Raw genomic sequence first — 14,554 nt, forward strand, 5'->3', positions numbered from 1 at the left:
TGCATTTTATATCTCATTTTATTCTTAATCCTTGAATGAAACCCAGCAATCAGCCGTCGATAGCTCAGTTGGTAGAGCGGTGGACTGTAGAGTGACAATTGTAATCCATAGGTCGCTGGTTCAAATCCGGCTCGACGGAAGATTTATTTGCATTTTATATCTCATTTTATTCTTAATCCTTGAATGAAACCCAGCAATCAGCCGTCGATAGCTCAGTTGGTAGAGCGGTGGACTGTAGAGTGACAGTTGTAATCCATAGGTCGCTGGTTCAAATCCGGCTCGACGGAAGATTAATTTGCATTTTATATCTCATTTTATTCTTAATCCTTGAATGAAACCCAGCAATCAGCCGTCGATAGCTCAGTTGGTAGAGCGGTGGACTGTAGAGTGACAATTGTAATCCATAGGTCGCTGGTTCAAATCCGGCTCGACGGAAGATTTATTTGCATTTTATATCTCATTTTATTCTTAATCCTTGAATGAAACCCAGCAATCAGCCGTCGATAGCTCAGTTGGTAGAGCGGTGGACTGTAGAGTGACAATTGTAATCCATAGGTCGCTTGTTCAAATCCGGCTCGACGGAAGATTTATTTGCATTTTATATCTCATTTTATTCTTAATCCTTGAATGAAACCCAGCAAACAGCCGTCGATAGCTCAGTTGGTAGAGCGGTGGACTGTAGAGTGACAATTGTAATCCATAGGTCGCTGGTTCAAATCCGGCTCGACGGAAGATTAATTTGCATTTTTATATCTCATTTTATTCTTAATCCTTGAATGAAAACCAGCAATCAGCCGTCGATAGCTCAGTTGGTAGAGCGGTGGACTGTAGAGTGACAATTGTAATCCATAGGTCGCTGGTTCAAATCCGGCTCGACGGAAGATTTATTTGCATTTTATATCTCATTTTATTCTTAATCCTTGAATGAAACCCAGCAATCAGCCGTCGATAGCTCAGTTGGTAGAGCGGTGGACTGTAGAGTGACAATTGTAATCCATAGGTCGCTGGTTCAAATCCGGCTCGACGGAAGATTAATTTGCATTTTATATCTCATTTTATTCTTAATCCTTGAATGAAACCCAGCAATCAGCCGTCGATAGCTCAGTTGGTAGAGCGGTGGACTGTAGAGTGACAGTTGTAATCCATAGGTCGCTGGTTCAAATCCGGCTCGACGGAAGATTAATTTGCATTTTATATCTCATTTTATTCTTAATCCTTGAATGAAACCCAGCAATCAGCCGTCGATAGCTCAGTTGGTAGAGCGGTGGACTGTAGAGTGACAATTGTAATCCATAGGTCGCTGGTTCAAATCCGGCTCGACGGAAGATTTATTTGCATTTTATATCTCATTTTATTCTTAATCCTTGAATGAAACCCAGCAATCAGCCGTCGATAGCTCAGTTGGTAGAGCGGTGGACTGTAGAGTGACAATTGTAATCCATAGGTCGCTGGTTCAAATCCGGCTCGACGGAAGATTAATTTGCATTTTATATCTCATTTTATTCTTAATCCTTGAATGAAACCCAGCAATCAGCCGTCGATAGCTCAGTTGGTAGAGCGGTGGACTGTAGAGTGACAATTGTAATCCATAGGTCGCTGGTTCAAATCCGGCTCGACGGAAGATTTATTTGCATTTTATATCTCATTTTATTCTTAATCCTTGAATGAAACCCAGCAATCAGCCGTCGATAGCTCAGTTGGTAGAGCGGTGGACTGTAGAGTGACAATTGTAATCCATAGGTCGCTGGTTCAAATCCGGCTCGACGGAAGATTAATTTGCATTTTATATCTCATTTTATTCTTAATCCTTGAATGAAACCCAGCAATCAGCCGTCGATAGCTCAGTTGGTAGAGCGGTGGACTGTAGAGTGACAATTGTAATCCATAGGTCGCTGGTTCAAATCCGGCTCGACGGAAGATTTATTTGCATTTTATATCTCATTTTATTCTTAATCCTTGAATGAAACCCAGCAAACAGCCGTCGATAGCTCAGTTGGTAGAGCGGTGGACTGTAGAGTGACAATTGTAATCCATAGGTCGCTGGTTCAAATCCGGCTCGACGGAAGATTAATTTGCATTTTATATCTCATTTTATTCTTAATCCTTGAATGAAACCCAGCAATCAGCCGTCGATAGCTCAGTTGGTAGAGCGGTGGACTGTAGAGTGACAATTGTAATCCATAGGTCGCTGGTTGTTCAAATCCGGCTCGACGGAAGATTTATTTGCATTTTATATCTCATTTTATTCTTAATCCTTGAATGAAACCCAGCAATCAGCCGTCGATAGCTCAGTTGGTAGAGCGGTGGACTGTAGAGTGACAATTGTAATCCATAGGTCGCTGGTTCAAATCAGGCTCGACGGAAGATTAATTTGCATTTTATATCTCATTTTATTCTGAATCCTTGAATGAAACCCAGCAATCAGCCGTCGATAGCTCAGTTGGTAGAGCGGTGGACTGTAGAGTGACAATTGTAATCCATAGGTCGCTGGTTCAAATCCGGCTCGACGGAAGATTTATTTGCATTTTATATCTCATTTTATTCTTAATCCTTGAATGAAACCCAGCAATCAGCCGTCGATAGCTCAGTTGGTAGAGCGGTGGACTGTAGAGTGACAATTGTAATCCATAGGTCGCTGGTTCAAATCCGGCTCGACGGAAGATTTGTTTGCATTTTATATCTCATTTTATTCTTAATCCTTGAATGAAACCCAGCAATCAGCCGTCGATAGCTCAGTTGGTAGAGCGGTGGACTGTAGAGTGACAATTGTAATCCATAGGTCGCTGGTTCAAATCCGGCTCGACGGAAGATTTATTTGCATTTTATATCTCATTTTATTCTTAATCCTTGAATGAAACCCAGCAATCAGCCGTCGATAGCTCAGTTGGTAGAGCGGTGGACTGTAGAGTGACAATTGTAATCCATAGGTCGCTGGTTCAAATCCGGCTCGACGGAAGATTAATTTGCATTTTATATCTCATTTTATTCTGAATCCTTGAATGAAACCCAGCAATCAGCCGTCGATAGCTCAGTTGGTAGAGCGGTGGACTGTAGAGTGACAATTGTAATCCATAGGTCGCTGGTTCAAATCCGGCTCGACGGAAGATTTATTTGCATTTTATATCTCATTTTATTCTTAATCCTTGAATGAAACCCAGCAATCAGCCGTCGATAGCTCAGTTGGTAGAGCGGTGGACTGTAGAGTGACAATTGTAATCCATAGGTCGCTGGTTCAAATCCGGCTCGACGGAAGATTTGTTTGCATTTTATATCTCATTTTATTCTAAATCCTTGAATGAAACCCAGCAATCAGCCGTCGATAGCTCAGTTGGTAGAGCGGTGGACTGTAGAGTGACAATTGTAATCCATAGGTCGCTGGTTCAAATCCGGCTCGACGGAAGATTTATTTGCATTTTATATGTCATTTTATTCTTAATCCTTGAATGAAACCCAGCAATCAGCCGTCGATAGCTCAGTTGGTAGAGCGGTGGACTGTAGAGTGACAATTGTAATCCATAGGTCGCTGGTTCAAATCCGGCTCGACGGAAGATTTATTTGCATTTTATATCTCATTTTATTCTTAATCCTTGAATGAAACCCAGCAATCAGCCGTCGATAGCTCAGTTGGTAGAGCGGTGGACTGTAGAGTGACAATTGTAATCCATAGGTCGCTGGTTCAAATCCGGCTCGACGGAAGATTAATTTGCATTTTATATCTCATTTTATTCTTAATCCTTGAATGAAACCCAGCAATCAGCCGTCGATAGCTCAGTTGGTAGAGCGGTGGACTGTAGAGTGACAATTGTAATCCATAGGTCGCTGGTTCAAATCCGGCTCGACGGAAGATTTATTTGCATTTTATATCTCATTTTATTCTTAATCCTTGAATGAAACCCAGCAATCAGCCGTCGATAGCTCAGTTGGTAGAGCGGTGGACTGTAGAGTGACAGTTGTAATCCATAGGTCGCTGGTTCAAATCCGGCTCGACGGAAGATTAATTTGCATTTTATATCTCATTTTATTCTTAATCCTTCAATGAAACCCAGCAATCAGCCGTCGATAGCTCAGTTGGTAGAGCGGTGGACTGTAGATTGACAATTGTAATCCATAGGTCGCTGGTTCAAACCCGGCTCGACGGAAGATTTATTTGCATTTTATATCTCATTTTATTCTTAATCCTTGAATGAAACCCAGCAATCAGCCGTCGATAGCTCAGTTGGTAGAGCGGTGGACTGTAGAGTGACAATTGTAATCCATAGGTCGCTGGTTCAAATCCGGCTCGACGGAAGATTTGTTTGCATTTTATATCTCATTTTATTCTAAATCCTTGAATGAAACCCAGCAATCAGCCGTCGATAGCTCAGTTGGTAGAGCGGTGGACTGTAGAGTGACAATTGTAATCCATAGGTCGCTGGTTCAAATCCGGCTCGACGGAAGATTTATTTGCATTTTATATGTCATTTTATTCTTAATCCTTGAATGAAACCCAGCAATCAGCCGTCGATAGCTCAGTTGGTAGAGCGGTGGACTGTAGAGTGACAATTGTAATCCATAGGTCGCTGGTTCAAATCCGGCTCGACGGAAGATTTATTTGCATTTTATATCTCATTTTATTCTTAATCCTTGAATGAAACCCAGCAATCAGCCGTCGATAGCTCAGTTGGTAGAGCGGTGGACTGTAGAGTGACAATTGTAATCCATAGGTCGCTGGTTCAAATCCGGCTCGACGGAAGATTAATTTGCATTTTATATCTCATTTTATTCTTAATCCTTGAATGAAACCCAGCAATCAGCCGTCGATAGCTCAGTTGGTAGAGCGGTGGACTGTAGAGTGACAATTGTAATCCATAGGTCGCTGGTTCAAATCCGGCTCGACGGAAGATTAATTTGCATTTTATATCTCATTTTATTCTTAATCCTTCAATGAAACCCAGCAATCAGCCGTCGATAGCTCAGTTGGTAGAGCGGTGGACTGTAGATTGACAATTGTAATCCATAGGTCGCTGGTTCAAACCCGGCTCGACGGAAGATTTATTTGCATTTTATATCTCATTTTATTCTTAATCCTTGAATGAAACCCAGCAATCAGCCGTCGATAGCTCAGTTGGTAGAGCGGTGGACTGTAGAGTGACAATTGTAATCCATAGGTCGCTGGTTCAAATCCGGCTCGACGGAAGATTTGTTTGCATTTTATATCTCATTTTATTCTAAATCCTTGAATGAAACCCAGCAATCAGCCGTCGATAGCTCAGTTGGTAGAGCGGTGGACTGTAGAGTGACAATTGTAATCCATAGGTCGCTGGTTCAAATCCGGCTCGACGGAAGATTTATTTGCATTTTATATGTCATTTTATTCTTAATCCTTGAATGAAACCCAGCAATCAGCCGTCGATAGCTCAGTTGGTAGAGCGGTGGACTGTAGAGTGACAATTGTAGTCCATAGGTCGCTGGTTCAAATCCGGCTCGACGGAAGATTTATTTGCATTTTATATCTCATTTTATTCTTAATCCTTGAATGAAACCCAGCAATCAGCCGTCGATAGCTCAGTTGGTAGAGCGGTGGACTGTAGAGTGACAATTGTAATCCATAGGTCGCTGGTTCAAATCCGGCTCGACGGAAGATTAATTTGCATTTTATATCTCATTTTATTCTTAATCCTTGAATGAAACCCAGCAATCAGCCGTCGATAGCTCAGTTGGTAGAGCGGTGGACTGTAGAGTGACAATTGTAATCCATAGGTCGCTGGTTCAAATCCGGCTCGACGGAAGATTTATTTGCATTTTATATCTCATTTTATTCTTAATCCTTGAATGAAACCCAGCAATCAGCCGTCGATAGCTCAGTTGGTAGAGCGGTGGACTGTAGAGTGACAGTTGTAATCCATAGGTCGCTGGTTCAAATCCGGCTCGACGGAAGATTAATTTGCATTTTATATCTCATTTTATTCTTAATCCTTGAATGAAACCCAGCAATCAGCCGTCGATAGCTCAGTTGGTAGAGCGGTGGACTGTAGATTGACAATTGTAATCCATAGGTCGCTGGTTCAAACCCGGCTCGACGGAAGATTTATTTGCATTTTATATCTCATTTTATTCTTAATCCTTGAATGAAACCCAGCAATCAGCCGTCGATAGCTCAGTTGGTAGAGCGGTGGACTGTAGAGTGACAATTGTAATCCATAGGTCGCTGGTTCAAATCCGGCTCGACGGAAGATTTATTTGCATTTTATATCTCATTTTATTTTTAATCCTTGAATGAAACCCAGCAATCAGCCGTCGATAGCTCAGTTGGTAGAGCGGTGGACTGTAGAGTGACAATTGTAATCCATAGGTCGCTGGTTCAAATCCGGCTCGACGGAAGATTTGTTTGCATTTTATATCTCATTTTATTCTTAATCCTTGAATGAAACCCAGCAATCAGCCCTCGATAGCTCAGTTGGTAGAGCGGTGGACTGTAGAGTGACAATTGTAATCCATAGGTCGCTGGTTCAAATCCGGCTCGAAGGAAGATTTATTTGCATTTTATATCTCATTTTATTTTTAATCCTTGAATGAAACCCAGCAATCAGCCGTCGATAGCTCAGTTGGTAGAGCGGTGGACTGTAGAGTGACAATTGTAATCCATAGGTCGCTGGTTCAAATCCGGCTCGACGGAAGATTAATTTGCATTTTATATCTCATTTTATTCTTAATCCTTGAATGAAACCCAGCAATCAGCCGTCGATAGCTCAGTTGGTAGAGCGGTGGACTGTAGAGTGACAATTGTAATCCATAGGTCGCTGGTTCAAATCCGGCTCGACGGAAGATTTATTTGCATTTTATATCTCATTTTATTCTTAATCCTTGAATGAAACCCAGCAATCAGCCGTCGATAGCTCAGTTGGTAGAGCGGTGGACTGTAGAGTGACAGTTGTAATCCATAGGTCGCTGGTTCAAATCCGGCTCGACGGAAGATTAATTTGCATTTTATATCTCATTTTATTCTTAATCCTTCAATGAAACCCAGCAATCAGCCGTCGATAGCTCAGTTGGTAGAGCGGTGGACTGTAGATTGACAATTGTAATCCATAGGTCGCTGGTTCAAACCCGGCTCGACGGAAGATTTATTTGCATTTTATATCTCATTTTATTCTTAATCCTTGAATGAAACCCAGCAATCAGCCGTCGATAGCTCAGTTGGTAGAGCGGTGGACTGTAGAGTGACAATTGTAATCCATAGGTCGCTGGTTCAAATCCGGCTCGACGGAAGATTAATTTGCATTTTATATCTCATTTTATTCTTAATCCTTGAATGAAACCCAGCAATCAGCCGTCGATAGCTCAGTTGGTAGAGCGGTGGACTGTAGAGTGACAATTGTAATCCATAGGTCGCTGGTTCAAATCCGGTTCGACGGAAGATTTATTTGCATTTTATATCTCATTTTATTCTTAATCCTTGAATGAAACCCAGCAATCAGCCGTCGATAGCTCAGTTGGTAGAGCGGTGGACTGTAGAGTGATAGTTGTAATCCATAGGTCGCTGGTTCAAATCCGGCTCGACGGAAGATTAATTTGCATTTTATATCTCATTTTATTCTTAATCCTTGAATGAAACCCAGCAATCAGCCGTTGATAGCTCAGTTGGTAGAGCGGTGGACTGTAGAGTGACAATTGTAATCCATAGGTCGCTGGTTCAAATCCGGCTCGACGGAAGATTTATTTGTATTTTATATCTCATTTTATTCTTAATCCTTGAATGAAACCCAGCAATCAGCCGTCGATAGCTCAGTTGGTAGAGCGGTGGACTGTAGAGTGACAATTGTAATCCATAGGTCGCTGGTTCAAATCCGGCTCGACGGAAGATTTATTTGCATTTTATATCTCATTTTATTTTTAATCCTTTAATGAAACCCAGCAATCAGCCGTCGATAGCTCAGTTGGTAGAGCGGTGGACTGTAGAGTGACAATTGTAATCCATAGGTCGCTGGTTCAAATCCGGCTCGACGGAAGATTTATTTGCATTTTATATCTCATTTTATTTTTAATCCTTGAATGAAACCCAGCAATCAGCCGTCGATAGCTCAGTTGGTAGAGCGGTGGACTGTAGAATGACAATTGTAATCCATAGGTCGCTGGTTCAAATCCGGCTCGACGGAAGATTTATTTGCATTTTATATCTCATTTTATTCTTAATCCTTGAATGAAACCCAGCAATCAGCCGTCGATAGCTCAGTTGGTAGAGCGGTGGACTGTAGAGTGACAGTTGTAATCCATAGGTCGCTGGTTCAAATCCGGCTCGACGGAAGATTAATTTGCATTTTATATCTCATTTTATTCTTAATCCTTCAATGAAACCCAGCAATCAGCCGTCGATAGCTCAGTTGGTAGAGCGGTGGACTGTAGAGTGACAATTGTAATCCATAGGTCGCTGGTTCAAATCCGGCTCGACGGAAGATTTATTTGCATTTTATATCTCATTTTATTCTTAATCCTTGAATGAAACCCAGCAATCAGCCGTCGATAGCTCAGTTGGTAGAGCGGTGGACTGTAGATTGACAATTGTAATCCATAGGTCGCTGGTTCAAACCCGGCTCGACGGAAGATTTATTTGCATTTTATATCTCATTTTATTTTTAATCCTTGAATGAAACCCAGCAATCAGCCGTCGATAGCTCAGTTGGTAGAGCGGTGGACTGTAGAGTGACAATTGTAATCCATAGGTCGCTGGTTCAAATCCGGCTCGACGGAAGATTTGTTTGCATTTTATATCTCATTTTATTCTTAATCCTTGAATGAAACCCAGCAATCAGCCCTCGATAGCTCAGTTGGTAGAGCGGTGGACTGTAGAGTGACAATTGTAATCCATAGGTCGCTGGTTCAAATCCGGCTCGAAGGAAGATTTATTTGCATTTTATATCTCATTTTATTTTTAATCCTTGAATGAAACCCAGCAATCAGCCGTCGATAGCTCAGTTGGTAGAGCGGTGGACTGTAGAGTGACAATTGTAATCCATAGGTCGCTGGTTCAAATCCGGCTCGACGGAAGATTAATTTGCATTTTATATCTCATTTTATTCTTAATCCTTGAATGAAACACAGCAATCAGCCGTCGATAGCTCAGTTGGTAGAGCGGTGGACTGTAGAGTGACAATTGTAATCCATAGGTCGCTGGTTCAAATCCGGCTCGACGGAAGATTTATTTGCATTTTATATCTCATTTTATTCTTAATCCTTGAATGAAACCCAGCAATCAGCCGTCGATAGCTCAGTTGGTAGAGCGGTGGACTGTAGAGTGACAGTTGTAATCCATAGGTCGCTGGTTCAAATCCGGCTCGACGGAAGATTAATTTGCATTTTATATCTCATTTTATTCTTAATCCTTCAATGAAACCCAGCAATCAGCCGTCGATAGCTCAGTTGGTAGAGCGGTGGACTGTAGATTGACAATTGTAATCCATAGGTCGCTGGTTCAAACCCGGCTCGACGGAAGATTTATTTGCATTTTATATCTCATTTTATTCTTAATCCTTGATTGAAACCCAGCAATCAGCCGTCGATAGCTCAGTTGGTAGAGCGGTGGACTGTAGAGTGACAATTGTAATCCATAGGTCGCTGGTTCAAATCCGGCTCGACGGAAGATTAATTTGCATTTTATATCTCATTTTATTCTTAATCCTTGAATGAAACCCAGCAATCAGCCGTCGATAGCTCAGTTGGTAGAGCGGTGGACTGTAGAGTGACAATTGTAATCCATAGGTCGCTGGTTCAAATCCGGTTCGACGGAAGATTTATTTGCATTTTATATCTCATTTTATTCTTAATCCTTGAATGAAACCCAGCAATCAGCCGTCGATAGCTCAGTTGGTAGAGCGGTGGACTGTAGAGTGATAGTTGTAATCCATAGGTCGCTGGTTCAAATCCGGCTCGACGGAAGATTAATTTGCATTTTATATCTCATTTTATTCTTAATCCTTGAATGAAACCCAGCAATCAGCCGTTGATAGCTCAGTTGGTAGAGCGGTGGACTGTAGAGTGACAATTGTAATCCATAGGTCGCTGGTTCAAATCCGGCTCGACGGAAGATTTATTTGCATTTTATATCTCATTTTATTCTTAATCCTTGAATGAAACCCAGCAATCAGCCGTCGATAGCTCAGTTGGTAGAGCGGTGGACTGTAGAGTGACAATTGTAATCCATAGGTCGCTGGTTCAAATCCGGCTCGACGGAAGATTTATTTGCATTTTATATCTCATTTTATTTTTAATCCTTTAATGAAACCCAGCAATCAGCCGTCGATAGCTCAGTTGGTAGAGCGGTGGACTGTAGAGTGACAATTGTAATCCATAGGTCGCTGGTTCAAATCCGGCTCGACGGAAGATTTATTTGCATTTTATATCTCATTTTATTTTTAATCCTTGAATGAAACCCAGCAATCAGCCGTCGATAGCTCAGTTGGTAGAGCGGTGGACTGTAGAGTGACAATTGTAATCCATAGGTCGCTGGTTCAAATCCGGCTCGACGGAAGATTTATTTGCATTTTATATCTCATTTTATTCTTAATCCTTGAATGAAACCCAGCAATCAGCCGTCGATAGCTCAGTTGGTAGAGCGGTGGACTGTAGAGTGACAGTTGTAATCCATAGGTCGCTGGTTCAAATCCGGCTCGACGGAAGATTAATTTGCATTTTATATCTCATTTTATTCTTAATCCTTCAATGAAACCCAGCAATCAGCCGTCGATAGCTCAGTTGGTAGAGCGGTGGACTGTAGATTGACAATTGTAATCCATAGGTCGCTGGTTCAAACCCGGCTCGACGGAAGATTTATTTGCATTTTATATCTCATTTTATTCTTAATCCTTGAATGAAACCCAGCAATCAGCCGTCGATAGCTCAGTTGGTAGAGCGGTGGACTGTAGAGTGACAGTTGTAATCCATAGGTCGCTGGTTCAAATCCGGCTCGACGGAAGATTAATTTGCATTTTATATCTCATTTTATTCTTAATCCTTCAATGAAACCCAGCAATCAGCCGTCGATAGCTCAGTTGGTAGAGCGGTGGACTGTAGATTGACAATTGTAATCCATAGGTCGCTGGTTCAAACCCGGCTCGACGGAAGATTTATTTGCATTTTATATCTCATTTTATTCTTAATCCTTGAATGAAACCCAGCAATCAGCCGTCGATAGCTCAGTTGGTAGAGCGGTGGACTGTAGAGTGACAATTGTAATCCATAGGTCGCTGGTTCAAATCCGGCTCGACGGAAGATTAATTTGCATTTTATATCTCATTTTATTCTTAATCCTTGAATGAAACCCAGCAATCAGCCGTCGATAGCTCAGTTGGTAGAGCGGTGGACTGTAGAGTGACAATTGTAATCCATAGGTCGCTGGTTCAAATCCGGTTCGACGGAAGATTTATTTGCATTTTATATCTCATTTTATTCTTAATCCTTGAATGAAACCCAGCAATCAGCCGTCGATAGCTCAGTTGGTAGAGCGGTGGACTGTAGAGTGATAGTTGTAATCCATAGGTCGCTGGTTCAAATCCGGCTCGACGGAAGATTAATTTGCATTTTATATCTCATTTTATTCTTAATCCTTGAATGAAACCCAGCAATCAGCCGTTGGTAGCTCAGTTGGTAGAGCGGTGGACTGTAGAGTGACAATTGTAATCCATAGGTCGCTGGTTCAAATCCGGCTCGACGGAAGATTTATTTGCATTTTATCTCATTTTATTCTTAATCCTTGAATGAAACCCAGCAATCAGCCGTCGATAGCTCAGTTGGTAGAGCGGTGGACTGTAGAGTGACAATTGTAATCCATAGGTCGCTGGTTCAAATCCGGCTCGACGGAAGATTTATTTGCATTTTATATCTCATTTTATTTTTAATCCTTTAATGAAACCCAGCAATCAGCCGTCGATAGCTCAGTTGGTAGAGCGGTGGACTGTAGAGTGACAATTGTAATCCATAGGTCGCTGGTTCAAATCCGGCTCGACGGAAGATTTATTTGCATTTTATATCTCATTTTATTTTTAATCCTTGAATGAAACCCAGCAATCAGCCGTCGATAGCTCAGTTGGTAGAGCGGTGGACTGTAGAGTGACAATTGTAATCCATAGGTCGCTGGTTCAAATCCGGCTCGACGGAAGATTTATTTGCATTTTATATCTCATTTTATTCTTAATCCTTGAATGAAACCCAGCAATCAGCCGTCGATAGCTCAGTTGGTAGAGCGGTGGACTGTAGAGTGACAATTGTAATCCATAGGTCGCTGGTTCAAATCCGGCTCGACGGAAGATTTATTTGCATTTTATATCTCATTTTATTTTTAATCCTTTAATGAAACCCAGCAATCAGCCGTCGATAGCTCAGTTGGTAGAGCGGTGGACTGTAGAGTGACAATTGTAATCCATAGGTCGCTGGTTCAAATCCGGCTCGACGGAAGATTTATTTGCATTTTATATCTCATTTTATTTTTAATCCTTGAATGAAACCCAGCAATCAGCCGTCGATAGCTCAGTTGGTAGAGCGGTGGACTGTAGAGTGACAATTGTAATCCATAGGTCGCTGGTTCAAATCCGGCTCGACGGAAGATTTGTTTGCATTTTATATCTCATTTTATTCTTAATCCTTGAATGAAACCCAGCAATCAGCCGTCGATAGCTCAGTTGGTAGAGCGGTGGACTGTAGAGTGACAATTGTAATCCAAAGGTCGCTGGTTCAAATCCGGCTCGACGGAAGATTTATTTGCATTTTATATCTCATTTTATTCTTAATCCTTGAATGAAACCCAGCAATCAGCCGTCGATAGCTCAGTTGGTAGAGCGGTGGACTGTAGAGTGACAATTGTAATCCATAGGTCGCTGGTTCAAATCCGGCTCGACGGAAGATTTATTTGCATTTTATATCTCATTTTATTCTTAATCCTTGAATGAAACCCAGCAATCAGCCGTCGATAGCTCAGTTGGTAGAGCGGTGGACTGTAGAGTGACAATTGTAATCCATAGGTCGCTGGTTCAAATCCGGCTCGACGGAAGATTAATTTGCATTTTATATCTCATTTTATTCTTAATCCTTGAATGAAACCCAGCAATCAGCCGTCGATAGCTCAGTTGGTAGAGCGGTGGACTGTAGAGTGACAATTGTAATCCATAGGTCGCTGGTTCAAATCCGGCTCGACGGAAGATTTATTTGCATTTTATATCTCATTTTATTCTTAATCCTTGAATGAAACCCAGCAATCAGCCGTCGATAGCTCAGTTGGTAGAGCGGTGGACTGTAGAGTGACAGTTGTAATCCATAGGTCGCTGGTTCAAATCCGGCTCGACGGAAGATTAATTTGCATTTTATATCTCATTTTATTCTTAATCGTTGAATGAAACCCAACAATCAGCCGTCGATAGCTCAGTTGGTAGAGCGGTGGACTGTAGATTGACAATTGTAATCCATAGGTCGCTGGTTCAAACCCGGCTCGACGGAAGATTTATTTGCATTTTATATCTCATTTTATTCTTAATCCTTGAATGAAACCCAGCAATCAGCCGTCGATAGCTCAGTTGGTAGAGCGGTGGACTGTAGAGTGACAATTGTAATCCATAGGTCGCTGGTTCAAATCCGGCTCGACGGAAGATTTATTTGCATTTTATATCTCATTTTATTTTTAATCCTTGAATGAAACCCAGCAATCAGCCGTCGATAGCTCAGTTGGTAGAGCGGTGGACTGTAGAGTGACAATTGTAATCCATAGGTCGCTGGTTCAAATCCGGCTCGACGGAAGATTAATTTGCATTTTATATCTCATTTTATTCTTAATCCTTGAATGAAACCCAGCAATCAGCCGTCGATAGCTCAGTTGGTAGAGCGGTGGACTGTAGAGTGACAATTGTAATCCATAGGTCGCTGGTTCAAATCCGGCTCGACGGAAGATTTATTTGCATTTTATATCTCATTTTATTCTTAATCCTTGAATGAAACCCAGCAATCAGCCGTCGATAGCTCAGTTGGTAGAGCGGTGGACTGTAGAGTGACAGTTGTAATCCATAGGTCGCTGGTTCAAATCCGGCTCGACGGAAGATTAATTTGCATTTTATATCTCATTTTATTCTTAATCCTTGAATGAAACCCAGCAATCAGCCGTTGATAGCTCAGTTGGTAGAGCGGTGGACTGTAGAGTGACAATTGTAATCCATAGGTCGCTGGTTCAAATCCGGCTCGACGGAAGATTTATTTGCATTTTATATCTCATTTTATTCTTAATCCTTGAATGAAACCCAGCAATCAGCCGTCGATAGCTCAGTTGGTAGAGCGGTGGACTGTAGAGTGACAATTGTAATCCATAGGTCGCTGGTTCAAATCCGGCTCGACGGAAGATTTATTTGCATTTTATATCTCATTTTATTTTTAATCCTTTAATGAAACCCAGCAATCAGCCGTCGATAGCTCAGTTGGTAGAGCGGTGGACTGTAGAGTGACAATTGTAATCCATAGGTCGCTGGTTCAAATCCGGCTCGACGGAAGATGTATTTGCATTTTATATCTCATTTTATTTTTAATCCTTGAATGAAACCCAGCA

At 41.8% G+C, this 14,554-nt stretch overlaps 98 non-coding genes across 98 annotated transcripts; all 98 read left to right on the plus strand.

Moving 5' to 3' along the window:
• Positions 1 to 53: 53 nt before the first annotated feature.
• TRNAY-GUA (transfer RNA tyrosine (anticodon GUA)) lies at positions 54 to 139 on the plus strand. Its single transcript is given in 2 exon segments — positions 54 to 90; positions 104 to 139. It is a non-coding gene; the product is annotated as a tRNA-Tyr (tRNA).
• A 62-nt stretch (positions 140 to 201) lies between these two features.
• On the plus strand, positions 202 to 287 carry TRNAY-GUA (transfer RNA tyrosine (anticodon GUA)). The gene is given in 2 exon segments: positions 202 to 238; positions 252 to 287. It is a non-coding gene; the product is annotated as a tRNA-Tyr (tRNA).
• A 62-nt stretch (positions 288 to 349) lies between these two features.
• Positions 350 to 435, plus strand: TRNAY-GUA (transfer RNA tyrosine (anticodon GUA)). Its single transcript is given in 2 exon segments — positions 350 to 386; positions 400 to 435. It is a non-coding gene; the product is annotated as a tRNA-Tyr (tRNA).
• Positions 436 to 497: 62 nt separating this feature from the next.
• Positions 498 to 583, plus strand: TRNAY-GUA (transfer RNA tyrosine (anticodon GUA)). The gene is given in 2 exon segments: positions 498 to 534; positions 548 to 583. It is a non-coding gene; the product is annotated as a tRNA-Tyr (tRNA).
• Positions 584 to 645: 62 nt separating this feature from the next.
• On the plus strand, positions 646 to 731 carry TRNAY-GUA (transfer RNA tyrosine (anticodon GUA)). Its single transcript is given in 2 exon segments — positions 646 to 682; positions 696 to 731. It is a non-coding gene; the product is annotated as a tRNA-Tyr (tRNA).
• A 63-nt stretch (positions 732 to 794) lies between these two features.
• TRNAY-GUA (transfer RNA tyrosine (anticodon GUA)) lies at positions 795 to 880 on the plus strand. The gene is given in 2 exon segments: positions 795 to 831; positions 845 to 880. It is a non-coding gene; the product is annotated as a tRNA-Tyr (tRNA).
• A 62-nt stretch (positions 881 to 942) lies between these two features.
• On the plus strand, positions 943 to 1,028 carry TRNAY-GUA (transfer RNA tyrosine (anticodon GUA)). The gene is given in 2 exon segments: positions 943 to 979; positions 993 to 1,028. It is a non-coding gene; the product is annotated as a tRNA-Tyr (tRNA).
• A 62-nt stretch (positions 1,029 to 1,090) lies between these two features.
• Positions 1,091 to 1,176, plus strand: TRNAY-GUA (transfer RNA tyrosine (anticodon GUA)). Its single transcript is given in 2 exon segments — positions 1,091 to 1,127; positions 1,141 to 1,176. It is a non-coding gene; the product is annotated as a tRNA-Tyr (tRNA).
• A 62-nt stretch (positions 1,177 to 1,238) lies between these two features.
• Positions 1,239 to 1,324, plus strand: TRNAY-GUA (transfer RNA tyrosine (anticodon GUA)). The gene is given in 2 exon segments: positions 1,239 to 1,275; positions 1,289 to 1,324. It is a non-coding gene; the product is annotated as a tRNA-Tyr (tRNA).
• Positions 1,325 to 1,386: 62 nt separating this feature from the next.
• On the plus strand, positions 1,387 to 1,472 carry TRNAY-GUA (transfer RNA tyrosine (anticodon GUA)). Its single transcript is given in 2 exon segments — positions 1,387 to 1,423; positions 1,437 to 1,472. It is a non-coding gene; the product is annotated as a tRNA-Tyr (tRNA).
• A 62-nt stretch (positions 1,473 to 1,534) lies between these two features.
• On the plus strand, positions 1,535 to 1,620 carry TRNAY-GUA (transfer RNA tyrosine (anticodon GUA)). The gene is given in 2 exon segments: positions 1,535 to 1,571; positions 1,585 to 1,620. It is a non-coding gene; the product is annotated as a tRNA-Tyr (tRNA).
• Positions 1,621 to 1,682: 62 nt separating this feature from the next.
• On the plus strand, positions 1,683 to 1,768 carry TRNAY-GUA (transfer RNA tyrosine (anticodon GUA)). Its single transcript is given in 2 exon segments — positions 1,683 to 1,719; positions 1,733 to 1,768. It is a non-coding gene; the product is annotated as a tRNA-Tyr (tRNA).
• A 62-nt stretch (positions 1,769 to 1,830) lies between these two features.
• On the plus strand, positions 1,831 to 1,916 carry TRNAY-GUA (transfer RNA tyrosine (anticodon GUA)). The gene is given in 2 exon segments: positions 1,831 to 1,867; positions 1,881 to 1,916. It is a non-coding gene; the product is annotated as a tRNA-Tyr (tRNA).
• Positions 1,917 to 1,978: 62 nt separating this feature from the next.
• TRNAY-GUA (transfer RNA tyrosine (anticodon GUA)) lies at positions 1,979 to 2,064 on the plus strand. The gene is given in 2 exon segments: positions 1,979 to 2,015; positions 2,029 to 2,064. It is a non-coding gene; the product is annotated as a tRNA-Tyr (tRNA).
• Positions 2,065 to 2,126: 62 nt separating this feature from the next.
• Positions 2,127 to 2,215, plus strand: TRNAY-GUA (transfer RNA tyrosine (anticodon GUA)). Its single transcript is given in 2 exon segments — positions 2,127 to 2,163; positions 2,177 to 2,215. It is a non-coding gene; the product is annotated as a tRNA-Tyr (tRNA).
• Positions 2,216 to 2,277: 62 nt separating this feature from the next.
• On the plus strand, positions 2,278 to 2,363 carry TRNAY-GUA (transfer RNA tyrosine (anticodon GUA)). Its single transcript is given in 2 exon segments — positions 2,278 to 2,314; positions 2,328 to 2,363. It is a non-coding gene; the product is annotated as a tRNA-Tyr (tRNA).
• Positions 2,364 to 2,425: 62 nt separating this feature from the next.
• Positions 2,426 to 2,511, plus strand: TRNAY-GUA (transfer RNA tyrosine (anticodon GUA)). Its single transcript is given in 2 exon segments — positions 2,426 to 2,462; positions 2,476 to 2,511. It is a non-coding gene; the product is annotated as a tRNA-Tyr (tRNA).
• A 62-nt stretch (positions 2,512 to 2,573) lies between these two features.
• On the plus strand, positions 2,574 to 2,659 carry TRNAY-GUA (transfer RNA tyrosine (anticodon GUA)). Its single transcript is given in 2 exon segments — positions 2,574 to 2,610; positions 2,624 to 2,659. It is a non-coding gene; the product is annotated as a tRNA-Tyr (tRNA).
• A 62-nt stretch (positions 2,660 to 2,721) lies between these two features.
• Positions 2,722 to 2,807, plus strand: TRNAY-GUA (transfer RNA tyrosine (anticodon GUA)). Its single transcript is given in 2 exon segments — positions 2,722 to 2,758; positions 2,772 to 2,807. It is a non-coding gene; the product is annotated as a tRNA-Tyr (tRNA).
• A 62-nt stretch (positions 2,808 to 2,869) lies between these two features.
• TRNAY-GUA (transfer RNA tyrosine (anticodon GUA)) lies at positions 2,870 to 2,955 on the plus strand. The gene is given in 2 exon segments: positions 2,870 to 2,906; positions 2,920 to 2,955. It is a non-coding gene; the product is annotated as a tRNA-Tyr (tRNA).
• Positions 2,956 to 3,017: 62 nt separating this feature from the next.
• TRNAY-GUA (transfer RNA tyrosine (anticodon GUA)) lies at positions 3,018 to 3,103 on the plus strand. The gene is given in 2 exon segments: positions 3,018 to 3,054; positions 3,068 to 3,103. It is a non-coding gene; the product is annotated as a tRNA-Tyr (tRNA).
• Positions 3,104 to 3,165: 62 nt separating this feature from the next.
• Positions 3,166 to 3,251, plus strand: TRNAY-GUA (transfer RNA tyrosine (anticodon GUA)). The gene is given in 2 exon segments: positions 3,166 to 3,202; positions 3,216 to 3,251. It is a non-coding gene; the product is annotated as a tRNA-Tyr (tRNA).
• A 62-nt stretch (positions 3,252 to 3,313) lies between these two features.
• Positions 3,314 to 3,399, plus strand: TRNAY-GUA (transfer RNA tyrosine (anticodon GUA)). The gene is given in 2 exon segments: positions 3,314 to 3,350; positions 3,364 to 3,399. It is a non-coding gene; the product is annotated as a tRNA-Tyr (tRNA).
• A 62-nt stretch (positions 3,400 to 3,461) lies between these two features.
• On the plus strand, positions 3,462 to 3,547 carry TRNAY-GUA (transfer RNA tyrosine (anticodon GUA)). The gene is given in 2 exon segments: positions 3,462 to 3,498; positions 3,512 to 3,547. It is a non-coding gene; the product is annotated as a tRNA-Tyr (tRNA).
• A 62-nt stretch (positions 3,548 to 3,609) lies between these two features.
• On the plus strand, positions 3,610 to 3,695 carry TRNAY-GUA (transfer RNA tyrosine (anticodon GUA)). The gene is given in 2 exon segments: positions 3,610 to 3,646; positions 3,660 to 3,695. It is a non-coding gene; the product is annotated as a tRNA-Tyr (tRNA).
• A 62-nt stretch (positions 3,696 to 3,757) lies between these two features.
• On the plus strand, positions 3,758 to 3,843 carry TRNAY-GUA (transfer RNA tyrosine (anticodon GUA)). The gene is given in 2 exon segments: positions 3,758 to 3,794; positions 3,808 to 3,843. It is a non-coding gene; the product is annotated as a tRNA-Tyr (tRNA).
• A 62-nt stretch (positions 3,844 to 3,905) lies between these two features.
• TRNAY-GUA (transfer RNA tyrosine (anticodon GUA)) lies at positions 3,906 to 3,991 on the plus strand. The gene is given in 2 exon segments: positions 3,906 to 3,942; positions 3,956 to 3,991. It is a non-coding gene; the product is annotated as a tRNA-Tyr (tRNA).
• A 62-nt stretch (positions 3,992 to 4,053) lies between these two features.
• On the plus strand, positions 4,054 to 4,139 carry TRNAY-GUA (transfer RNA tyrosine (anticodon GUA)). The gene is given in 2 exon segments: positions 4,054 to 4,090; positions 4,104 to 4,139. It is a non-coding gene; the product is annotated as a tRNA-Tyr (tRNA).
• A 62-nt stretch (positions 4,140 to 4,201) lies between these two features.
• TRNAY-GUA (transfer RNA tyrosine (anticodon GUA)) lies at positions 4,202 to 4,287 on the plus strand. The gene is given in 2 exon segments: positions 4,202 to 4,238; positions 4,252 to 4,287. It is a non-coding gene; the product is annotated as a tRNA-Tyr (tRNA).
• Positions 4,288 to 4,349: 62 nt separating this feature from the next.
• TRNAY-GUA (transfer RNA tyrosine (anticodon GUA)) lies at positions 4,350 to 4,435 on the plus strand. The gene is given in 2 exon segments: positions 4,350 to 4,386; positions 4,400 to 4,435. It is a non-coding gene; the product is annotated as a tRNA-Tyr (tRNA).
• Positions 4,436 to 4,497: 62 nt separating this feature from the next.
• Positions 4,498 to 4,583, plus strand: TRNAY-GUA (transfer RNA tyrosine (anticodon GUA)). Its single transcript is given in 2 exon segments — positions 4,498 to 4,534; positions 4,548 to 4,583. It is a non-coding gene; the product is annotated as a tRNA-Tyr (tRNA).
• Positions 4,584 to 4,645: 62 nt separating this feature from the next.
• TRNAY-GUA (transfer RNA tyrosine (anticodon GUA)) lies at positions 4,646 to 4,731 on the plus strand. The gene is given in 2 exon segments: positions 4,646 to 4,682; positions 4,696 to 4,731. It is a non-coding gene; the product is annotated as a tRNA-Tyr (tRNA).
• Positions 4,732 to 4,793: 62 nt separating this feature from the next.
• Positions 4,794 to 4,879, plus strand: TRNAY-GUA (transfer RNA tyrosine (anticodon GUA)). Its single transcript is given in 2 exon segments — positions 4,794 to 4,830; positions 4,844 to 4,879. It is a non-coding gene; the product is annotated as a tRNA-Tyr (tRNA).
• A 62-nt stretch (positions 4,880 to 4,941) lies between these two features.
• TRNAY-GUA (transfer RNA tyrosine (anticodon GUA)) lies at positions 4,942 to 5,027 on the plus strand. Its single transcript is given in 2 exon segments — positions 4,942 to 4,978; positions 4,992 to 5,027. It is a non-coding gene; the product is annotated as a tRNA-Tyr (tRNA).
• A 62-nt stretch (positions 5,028 to 5,089) lies between these two features.
• TRNAY-GUA (transfer RNA tyrosine (anticodon GUA)) lies at positions 5,090 to 5,175 on the plus strand. Its single transcript is given in 2 exon segments — positions 5,090 to 5,126; positions 5,140 to 5,175. It is a non-coding gene; the product is annotated as a tRNA-Tyr (tRNA).
• A 62-nt stretch (positions 5,176 to 5,237) lies between these two features.
• On the plus strand, positions 5,238 to 5,323 carry TRNAY-GUA (transfer RNA tyrosine (anticodon GUA)). The gene is given in 2 exon segments: positions 5,238 to 5,274; positions 5,288 to 5,323. It is a non-coding gene; the product is annotated as a tRNA-Tyr (tRNA).
• Positions 5,324 to 5,385: 62 nt separating this feature from the next.
• TRNAY-GUA (transfer RNA tyrosine (anticodon GUA)) lies at positions 5,386 to 5,471 on the plus strand. Its single transcript is given in 2 exon segments — positions 5,386 to 5,422; positions 5,436 to 5,471. It is a non-coding gene; the product is annotated as a tRNA-Tyr (tRNA).
• Positions 5,472 to 5,533: 62 nt separating this feature from the next.
• TRNAY-GUA (transfer RNA tyrosine (anticodon GUA)) lies at positions 5,534 to 5,619 on the plus strand. The gene is given in 2 exon segments: positions 5,534 to 5,570; positions 5,584 to 5,619. It is a non-coding gene; the product is annotated as a tRNA-Tyr (tRNA).
• A 62-nt stretch (positions 5,620 to 5,681) lies between these two features.
• TRNAY-GUA (transfer RNA tyrosine (anticodon GUA)) lies at positions 5,682 to 5,767 on the plus strand. Its single transcript is given in 2 exon segments — positions 5,682 to 5,718; positions 5,732 to 5,767. It is a non-coding gene; the product is annotated as a tRNA-Tyr (tRNA).
• Positions 5,768 to 5,829: 62 nt separating this feature from the next.
• TRNAY-GUA (transfer RNA tyrosine (anticodon GUA)) lies at positions 5,830 to 5,915 on the plus strand. Its single transcript is given in 2 exon segments — positions 5,830 to 5,866; positions 5,880 to 5,915. It is a non-coding gene; the product is annotated as a tRNA-Tyr (tRNA).
• A 62-nt stretch (positions 5,916 to 5,977) lies between these two features.
• On the plus strand, positions 5,978 to 6,063 carry TRNAY-GUA (transfer RNA tyrosine (anticodon GUA)). Its single transcript is given in 2 exon segments — positions 5,978 to 6,014; positions 6,028 to 6,063. It is a non-coding gene; the product is annotated as a tRNA-Tyr (tRNA).
• Positions 6,064 to 6,125: 62 nt separating this feature from the next.
• Positions 6,126 to 6,211, plus strand: TRNAY-GUA (transfer RNA tyrosine (anticodon GUA)). The gene is given in 2 exon segments: positions 6,126 to 6,162; positions 6,176 to 6,211. It is a non-coding gene; the product is annotated as a tRNA-Tyr (tRNA).
• Positions 6,212 to 6,273: 62 nt separating this feature from the next.
• On the plus strand, positions 6,274 to 6,359 carry TRNAY-GUA (transfer RNA tyrosine (anticodon GUA)). The gene is given in 2 exon segments: positions 6,274 to 6,310; positions 6,324 to 6,359. It is a non-coding gene; the product is annotated as a tRNA-Tyr (tRNA).
• A 62-nt stretch (positions 6,360 to 6,421) lies between these two features.
• TRNAY-GUA (transfer RNA tyrosine (anticodon GUA)) lies at positions 6,422 to 6,507 on the plus strand. Its single transcript is given in 2 exon segments — positions 6,422 to 6,458; positions 6,472 to 6,507. It is a non-coding gene; the product is annotated as a tRNA-Tyr (tRNA).
• Positions 6,508 to 6,569: 62 nt separating this feature from the next.
• Positions 6,570 to 6,655, plus strand: TRNAY-GUA (transfer RNA tyrosine (anticodon GUA)). The gene is given in 2 exon segments: positions 6,570 to 6,606; positions 6,620 to 6,655. It is a non-coding gene; the product is annotated as a tRNA-Tyr (tRNA).
• A 62-nt stretch (positions 6,656 to 6,717) lies between these two features.
• Positions 6,718 to 6,803, plus strand: TRNAY-GUA (transfer RNA tyrosine (anticodon GUA)). The gene is given in 2 exon segments: positions 6,718 to 6,754; positions 6,768 to 6,803. It is a non-coding gene; the product is annotated as a tRNA-Tyr (tRNA).
• A 62-nt stretch (positions 6,804 to 6,865) lies between these two features.
• Positions 6,866 to 6,951, plus strand: TRNAY-GUA (transfer RNA tyrosine (anticodon GUA)). Its single transcript is given in 2 exon segments — positions 6,866 to 6,902; positions 6,916 to 6,951. It is a non-coding gene; the product is annotated as a tRNA-Tyr (tRNA).
• A 62-nt stretch (positions 6,952 to 7,013) lies between these two features.
• TRNAY-GUA (transfer RNA tyrosine (anticodon GUA)) lies at positions 7,014 to 7,099 on the plus strand. The gene is given in 2 exon segments: positions 7,014 to 7,050; positions 7,064 to 7,099. It is a non-coding gene; the product is annotated as a tRNA-Tyr (tRNA).
• Positions 7,100 to 7,161: 62 nt separating this feature from the next.
• Positions 7,162 to 7,247, plus strand: TRNAY-GUA (transfer RNA tyrosine (anticodon GUA)). The gene is given in 2 exon segments: positions 7,162 to 7,198; positions 7,212 to 7,247. It is a non-coding gene; the product is annotated as a tRNA-Tyr (tRNA).
• A 62-nt stretch (positions 7,248 to 7,309) lies between these two features.
• Positions 7,310 to 7,395, plus strand: TRNAY-GUA (transfer RNA tyrosine (anticodon GUA)). The gene is given in 2 exon segments: positions 7,310 to 7,346; positions 7,360 to 7,395. It is a non-coding gene; the product is annotated as a tRNA-Tyr (tRNA).
• Positions 7,396 to 7,457: 62 nt separating this feature from the next.
• TRNAY-GUA (transfer RNA tyrosine (anticodon GUA)) lies at positions 7,458 to 7,543 on the plus strand. The gene is given in 2 exon segments: positions 7,458 to 7,494; positions 7,508 to 7,543. It is a non-coding gene; the product is annotated as a tRNA-Tyr (tRNA).
• A 62-nt stretch (positions 7,544 to 7,605) lies between these two features.
• TRNAY-GUA (transfer RNA tyrosine (anticodon GUA)) lies at positions 7,606 to 7,691 on the plus strand. The gene is given in 2 exon segments: positions 7,606 to 7,642; positions 7,656 to 7,691. It is a non-coding gene; the product is annotated as a tRNA-Tyr (tRNA).
• Positions 7,692 to 7,753: 62 nt separating this feature from the next.
• On the plus strand, positions 7,754 to 7,839 carry TRNAY-GUA (transfer RNA tyrosine (anticodon GUA)). The gene is given in 2 exon segments: positions 7,754 to 7,790; positions 7,804 to 7,839. It is a non-coding gene; the product is annotated as a tRNA-Tyr (tRNA).
• A 62-nt stretch (positions 7,840 to 7,901) lies between these two features.
• TRNAY-GUA (transfer RNA tyrosine (anticodon GUA)) lies at positions 7,902 to 7,987 on the plus strand. Its single transcript is given in 2 exon segments — positions 7,902 to 7,938; positions 7,952 to 7,987. It is a non-coding gene; the product is annotated as a tRNA-Tyr (tRNA).
• Positions 7,988 to 8,049: 62 nt separating this feature from the next.
• Positions 8,050 to 8,135, plus strand: TRNAY-GUA (transfer RNA tyrosine (anticodon GUA)). The gene is given in 2 exon segments: positions 8,050 to 8,086; positions 8,100 to 8,135. It is a non-coding gene; the product is annotated as a tRNA-Tyr (tRNA).
• Positions 8,136 to 8,197: 62 nt separating this feature from the next.
• TRNAY-GUA (transfer RNA tyrosine (anticodon GUA)) lies at positions 8,198 to 8,283 on the plus strand. Its single transcript is given in 2 exon segments — positions 8,198 to 8,234; positions 8,248 to 8,283. It is a non-coding gene; the product is annotated as a tRNA-Tyr (tRNA).
• Positions 8,284 to 8,345: 62 nt separating this feature from the next.
• On the plus strand, positions 8,346 to 8,431 carry TRNAY-GUA (transfer RNA tyrosine (anticodon GUA)). The gene is given in 2 exon segments: positions 8,346 to 8,382; positions 8,396 to 8,431. It is a non-coding gene; the product is annotated as a tRNA-Tyr (tRNA).
• Positions 8,432 to 8,493: 62 nt separating this feature from the next.
• On the plus strand, positions 8,494 to 8,579 carry TRNAY-GUA (transfer RNA tyrosine (anticodon GUA)). Its single transcript is given in 2 exon segments — positions 8,494 to 8,530; positions 8,544 to 8,579. It is a non-coding gene; the product is annotated as a tRNA-Tyr (tRNA).
• A 62-nt stretch (positions 8,580 to 8,641) lies between these two features.
• TRNAY-GUA (transfer RNA tyrosine (anticodon GUA)) lies at positions 8,642 to 8,727 on the plus strand. Its single transcript is given in 2 exon segments — positions 8,642 to 8,678; positions 8,692 to 8,727. It is a non-coding gene; the product is annotated as a tRNA-Tyr (tRNA).
• Positions 8,728 to 8,789: 62 nt separating this feature from the next.
• On the plus strand, positions 8,790 to 8,875 carry TRNAY-GUA (transfer RNA tyrosine (anticodon GUA)). Its single transcript is given in 2 exon segments — positions 8,790 to 8,826; positions 8,840 to 8,875. It is a non-coding gene; the product is annotated as a tRNA-Tyr (tRNA).
• A 62-nt stretch (positions 8,876 to 8,937) lies between these two features.
• Positions 8,938 to 9,023, plus strand: TRNAY-GUA (transfer RNA tyrosine (anticodon GUA)). Its single transcript is given in 2 exon segments — positions 8,938 to 8,974; positions 8,988 to 9,023. It is a non-coding gene; the product is annotated as a tRNA-Tyr (tRNA).
• Positions 9,024 to 9,085: 62 nt separating this feature from the next.
• On the plus strand, positions 9,086 to 9,171 carry TRNAY-GUA (transfer RNA tyrosine (anticodon GUA)). The gene is given in 2 exon segments: positions 9,086 to 9,122; positions 9,136 to 9,171. It is a non-coding gene; the product is annotated as a tRNA-Tyr (tRNA).
• A 62-nt stretch (positions 9,172 to 9,233) lies between these two features.
• TRNAY-GUA (transfer RNA tyrosine (anticodon GUA)) lies at positions 9,234 to 9,319 on the plus strand. The gene is given in 2 exon segments: positions 9,234 to 9,270; positions 9,284 to 9,319. It is a non-coding gene; the product is annotated as a tRNA-Tyr (tRNA).
• Positions 9,320 to 9,381: 62 nt separating this feature from the next.
• TRNAY-GUA (transfer RNA tyrosine (anticodon GUA)) lies at positions 9,382 to 9,467 on the plus strand. The gene is given in 2 exon segments: positions 9,382 to 9,418; positions 9,432 to 9,467. It is a non-coding gene; the product is annotated as a tRNA-Tyr (tRNA).
• A 62-nt stretch (positions 9,468 to 9,529) lies between these two features.
• Positions 9,530 to 9,615, plus strand: TRNAY-GUA (transfer RNA tyrosine (anticodon GUA)). Its single transcript is given in 2 exon segments — positions 9,530 to 9,566; positions 9,580 to 9,615. It is a non-coding gene; the product is annotated as a tRNA-Tyr (tRNA).
• Positions 9,616 to 9,677: 62 nt separating this feature from the next.
• TRNAY-GUA (transfer RNA tyrosine (anticodon GUA)) lies at positions 9,678 to 9,763 on the plus strand. The gene is given in 2 exon segments: positions 9,678 to 9,714; positions 9,728 to 9,763. It is a non-coding gene; the product is annotated as a tRNA-Tyr (tRNA).
• A 62-nt stretch (positions 9,764 to 9,825) lies between these two features.
• Positions 9,826 to 9,911, plus strand: TRNAY-GUA (transfer RNA tyrosine (anticodon GUA)). The gene is given in 2 exon segments: positions 9,826 to 9,862; positions 9,876 to 9,911. It is a non-coding gene; the product is annotated as a tRNA-Tyr (tRNA).
• A 62-nt stretch (positions 9,912 to 9,973) lies between these two features.
• Positions 9,974 to 10,059, plus strand: TRNAY-GUA (transfer RNA tyrosine (anticodon GUA)). The gene is given in 2 exon segments: positions 9,974 to 10,010; positions 10,024 to 10,059. It is a non-coding gene; the product is annotated as a tRNA-Tyr (tRNA).
• A 62-nt stretch (positions 10,060 to 10,121) lies between these two features.
• On the plus strand, positions 10,122 to 10,207 carry TRNAY-GUA (transfer RNA tyrosine (anticodon GUA)). The gene is given in 2 exon segments: positions 10,122 to 10,158; positions 10,172 to 10,207. It is a non-coding gene; the product is annotated as a tRNA-Tyr (tRNA).
• Positions 10,208 to 10,269: 62 nt separating this feature from the next.
• Positions 10,270 to 10,355, plus strand: TRNAY-GUA (transfer RNA tyrosine (anticodon GUA)). The gene is given in 2 exon segments: positions 10,270 to 10,306; positions 10,320 to 10,355. It is a non-coding gene; the product is annotated as a tRNA-Tyr (tRNA).
• Positions 10,356 to 10,417: 62 nt separating this feature from the next.
• On the plus strand, positions 10,418 to 10,503 carry TRNAY-GUA (transfer RNA tyrosine (anticodon GUA)). The gene is given in 2 exon segments: positions 10,418 to 10,454; positions 10,468 to 10,503. It is a non-coding gene; the product is annotated as a tRNA-Tyr (tRNA).
• Positions 10,504 to 10,565: 62 nt separating this feature from the next.
• On the plus strand, positions 10,566 to 10,651 carry TRNAY-GUA (transfer RNA tyrosine (anticodon GUA)). The gene is given in 2 exon segments: positions 10,566 to 10,602; positions 10,616 to 10,651. It is a non-coding gene; the product is annotated as a tRNA-Tyr (tRNA).
• A 62-nt stretch (positions 10,652 to 10,713) lies between these two features.
• Positions 10,714 to 10,799, plus strand: TRNAY-GUA (transfer RNA tyrosine (anticodon GUA)). Its single transcript is given in 2 exon segments — positions 10,714 to 10,750; positions 10,764 to 10,799. It is a non-coding gene; the product is annotated as a tRNA-Tyr (tRNA).
• A 62-nt stretch (positions 10,800 to 10,861) lies between these two features.
• TRNAY-GUA (transfer RNA tyrosine (anticodon GUA)) lies at positions 10,862 to 10,947 on the plus strand. The gene is given in 2 exon segments: positions 10,862 to 10,898; positions 10,912 to 10,947. It is a non-coding gene; the product is annotated as a tRNA-Tyr (tRNA).
• A 62-nt stretch (positions 10,948 to 11,009) lies between these two features.
• TRNAY-GUA (transfer RNA tyrosine (anticodon GUA)) lies at positions 11,010 to 11,095 on the plus strand. Its single transcript is given in 2 exon segments — positions 11,010 to 11,046; positions 11,060 to 11,095. It is a non-coding gene; the product is annotated as a tRNA-Tyr (tRNA).
• A 62-nt stretch (positions 11,096 to 11,157) lies between these two features.
• On the plus strand, positions 11,158 to 11,243 carry TRNAY-GUA (transfer RNA tyrosine (anticodon GUA)). Its single transcript is given in 2 exon segments — positions 11,158 to 11,194; positions 11,208 to 11,243. It is a non-coding gene; the product is annotated as a tRNA-Tyr (tRNA).
• Positions 11,244 to 11,305: 62 nt separating this feature from the next.
• Positions 11,306 to 11,391, plus strand: TRNAY-GUA (transfer RNA tyrosine (anticodon GUA)). Its single transcript is given in 2 exon segments — positions 11,306 to 11,342; positions 11,356 to 11,391. It is a non-coding gene; the product is annotated as a tRNA-Tyr (tRNA).
• A 62-nt stretch (positions 11,392 to 11,453) lies between these two features.
• TRNAY-GUA (transfer RNA tyrosine (anticodon GUA)) lies at positions 11,454 to 11,539 on the plus strand. The gene is given in 2 exon segments: positions 11,454 to 11,490; positions 11,504 to 11,539. It is a non-coding gene; the product is annotated as a tRNA-Tyr (tRNA).
• Positions 11,540 to 11,601: 62 nt separating this feature from the next.
• TRNAY-GUA (transfer RNA tyrosine (anticodon GUA)) lies at positions 11,602 to 11,687 on the plus strand. Its single transcript is given in 2 exon segments — positions 11,602 to 11,638; positions 11,652 to 11,687. It is a non-coding gene; the product is annotated as a tRNA-Tyr (tRNA).
• Positions 11,688 to 11,747: 60 nt separating this feature from the next.
• On the plus strand, positions 11,748 to 11,833 carry TRNAY-GUA (transfer RNA tyrosine (anticodon GUA)). Its single transcript is given in 2 exon segments — positions 11,748 to 11,784; positions 11,798 to 11,833. It is a non-coding gene; the product is annotated as a tRNA-Tyr (tRNA).
• A 62-nt stretch (positions 11,834 to 11,895) lies between these two features.
• TRNAY-GUA (transfer RNA tyrosine (anticodon GUA)) lies at positions 11,896 to 11,981 on the plus strand. Its single transcript is given in 2 exon segments — positions 11,896 to 11,932; positions 11,946 to 11,981. It is a non-coding gene; the product is annotated as a tRNA-Tyr (tRNA).
• Positions 11,982 to 12,043: 62 nt separating this feature from the next.
• TRNAY-GUA (transfer RNA tyrosine (anticodon GUA)) lies at positions 12,044 to 12,129 on the plus strand. The gene is given in 2 exon segments: positions 12,044 to 12,080; positions 12,094 to 12,129. It is a non-coding gene; the product is annotated as a tRNA-Tyr (tRNA).
• A 62-nt stretch (positions 12,130 to 12,191) lies between these two features.
• On the plus strand, positions 12,192 to 12,277 carry TRNAY-GUA (transfer RNA tyrosine (anticodon GUA)). The gene is given in 2 exon segments: positions 12,192 to 12,228; positions 12,242 to 12,277. It is a non-coding gene; the product is annotated as a tRNA-Tyr (tRNA).
• A 62-nt stretch (positions 12,278 to 12,339) lies between these two features.
• On the plus strand, positions 12,340 to 12,425 carry TRNAY-GUA (transfer RNA tyrosine (anticodon GUA)). Its single transcript is given in 2 exon segments — positions 12,340 to 12,376; positions 12,390 to 12,425. It is a non-coding gene; the product is annotated as a tRNA-Tyr (tRNA).
• Positions 12,426 to 12,487: 62 nt separating this feature from the next.
• On the plus strand, positions 12,488 to 12,573 carry TRNAY-GUA (transfer RNA tyrosine (anticodon GUA)). Its single transcript is given in 2 exon segments — positions 12,488 to 12,524; positions 12,538 to 12,573. It is a non-coding gene; the product is annotated as a tRNA-Tyr (tRNA).
• Positions 12,574 to 12,635: 62 nt separating this feature from the next.
• TRNAY-GUA (transfer RNA tyrosine (anticodon GUA)) lies at positions 12,636 to 12,721 on the plus strand. The gene is given in 2 exon segments: positions 12,636 to 12,672; positions 12,686 to 12,721. It is a non-coding gene; the product is annotated as a tRNA-Tyr (tRNA).
• Positions 12,722 to 12,783: 62 nt separating this feature from the next.
• On the plus strand, positions 12,784 to 12,869 carry TRNAY-GUA (transfer RNA tyrosine (anticodon GUA)). The gene is given in 2 exon segments: positions 12,784 to 12,820; positions 12,834 to 12,869. It is a non-coding gene; the product is annotated as a tRNA-Tyr (tRNA).
• Positions 12,870 to 12,931: 62 nt separating this feature from the next.
• TRNAY-GUA (transfer RNA tyrosine (anticodon GUA)) lies at positions 12,932 to 13,017 on the plus strand. The gene is given in 2 exon segments: positions 12,932 to 12,968; positions 12,982 to 13,017. It is a non-coding gene; the product is annotated as a tRNA-Tyr (tRNA).
• Positions 13,018 to 13,079: 62 nt separating this feature from the next.
• On the plus strand, positions 13,080 to 13,165 carry TRNAY-GUA (transfer RNA tyrosine (anticodon GUA)). The gene is given in 2 exon segments: positions 13,080 to 13,116; positions 13,130 to 13,165. It is a non-coding gene; the product is annotated as a tRNA-Tyr (tRNA).
• Positions 13,166 to 13,227: 62 nt separating this feature from the next.
• Positions 13,228 to 13,313, plus strand: TRNAY-GUA (transfer RNA tyrosine (anticodon GUA)). The gene is given in 2 exon segments: positions 13,228 to 13,264; positions 13,278 to 13,313. It is a non-coding gene; the product is annotated as a tRNA-Tyr (tRNA).
• Positions 13,314 to 13,375: 62 nt separating this feature from the next.
• On the plus strand, positions 13,376 to 13,461 carry TRNAY-GUA (transfer RNA tyrosine (anticodon GUA)). The gene is given in 2 exon segments: positions 13,376 to 13,412; positions 13,426 to 13,461. It is a non-coding gene; the product is annotated as a tRNA-Tyr (tRNA).
• Positions 13,462 to 13,523: 62 nt separating this feature from the next.
• On the plus strand, positions 13,524 to 13,609 carry TRNAY-GUA (transfer RNA tyrosine (anticodon GUA)). The gene is given in 2 exon segments: positions 13,524 to 13,560; positions 13,574 to 13,609. It is a non-coding gene; the product is annotated as a tRNA-Tyr (tRNA).
• Positions 13,610 to 13,671: 62 nt separating this feature from the next.
• TRNAY-GUA (transfer RNA tyrosine (anticodon GUA)) lies at positions 13,672 to 13,757 on the plus strand. The gene is given in 2 exon segments: positions 13,672 to 13,708; positions 13,722 to 13,757. It is a non-coding gene; the product is annotated as a tRNA-Tyr (tRNA).
• Positions 13,758 to 13,819: 62 nt separating this feature from the next.
• Positions 13,820 to 13,905, plus strand: TRNAY-GUA (transfer RNA tyrosine (anticodon GUA)). Its single transcript is given in 2 exon segments — positions 13,820 to 13,856; positions 13,870 to 13,905. It is a non-coding gene; the product is annotated as a tRNA-Tyr (tRNA).
• Positions 13,906 to 13,967: 62 nt separating this feature from the next.
• Positions 13,968 to 14,053, plus strand: TRNAY-GUA (transfer RNA tyrosine (anticodon GUA)). Its single transcript is given in 2 exon segments — positions 13,968 to 14,004; positions 14,018 to 14,053. It is a non-coding gene; the product is annotated as a tRNA-Tyr (tRNA).
• A 62-nt stretch (positions 14,054 to 14,115) lies between these two features.
• On the plus strand, positions 14,116 to 14,201 carry TRNAY-GUA (transfer RNA tyrosine (anticodon GUA)). Its single transcript is given in 2 exon segments — positions 14,116 to 14,152; positions 14,166 to 14,201. It is a non-coding gene; the product is annotated as a tRNA-Tyr (tRNA).
• A 62-nt stretch (positions 14,202 to 14,263) lies between these two features.
• TRNAY-GUA (transfer RNA tyrosine (anticodon GUA)) lies at positions 14,264 to 14,349 on the plus strand. The gene is given in 2 exon segments: positions 14,264 to 14,300; positions 14,314 to 14,349. It is a non-coding gene; the product is annotated as a tRNA-Tyr (tRNA).
• Positions 14,350 to 14,411: 62 nt separating this feature from the next.
• Positions 14,412 to 14,497, plus strand: TRNAY-GUA (transfer RNA tyrosine (anticodon GUA)). Its single transcript is given in 2 exon segments — positions 14,412 to 14,448; positions 14,462 to 14,497. It is a non-coding gene; the product is annotated as a tRNA-Tyr (tRNA).
• Positions 14,498 to 14,554: the final 57 nt, after the last annotated feature.

The sequence above is a fragment of the Phalangium opilio genome, unplaced genomic scaffold, assembly GCF_054372755.1.
Source record: "Phalangium opilio isolate 3A_F unplaced genomic scaffold, DU_Popi_V2 ptg000009l_1, whole genome shotgun sequence".
In the NCBI taxonomy this organism is placed as follows: Eukaryota; Metazoa; Arthropoda; class Arachnida; order Opiliones; family Phalangiidae; genus Phalangium; species Phalangium opilio.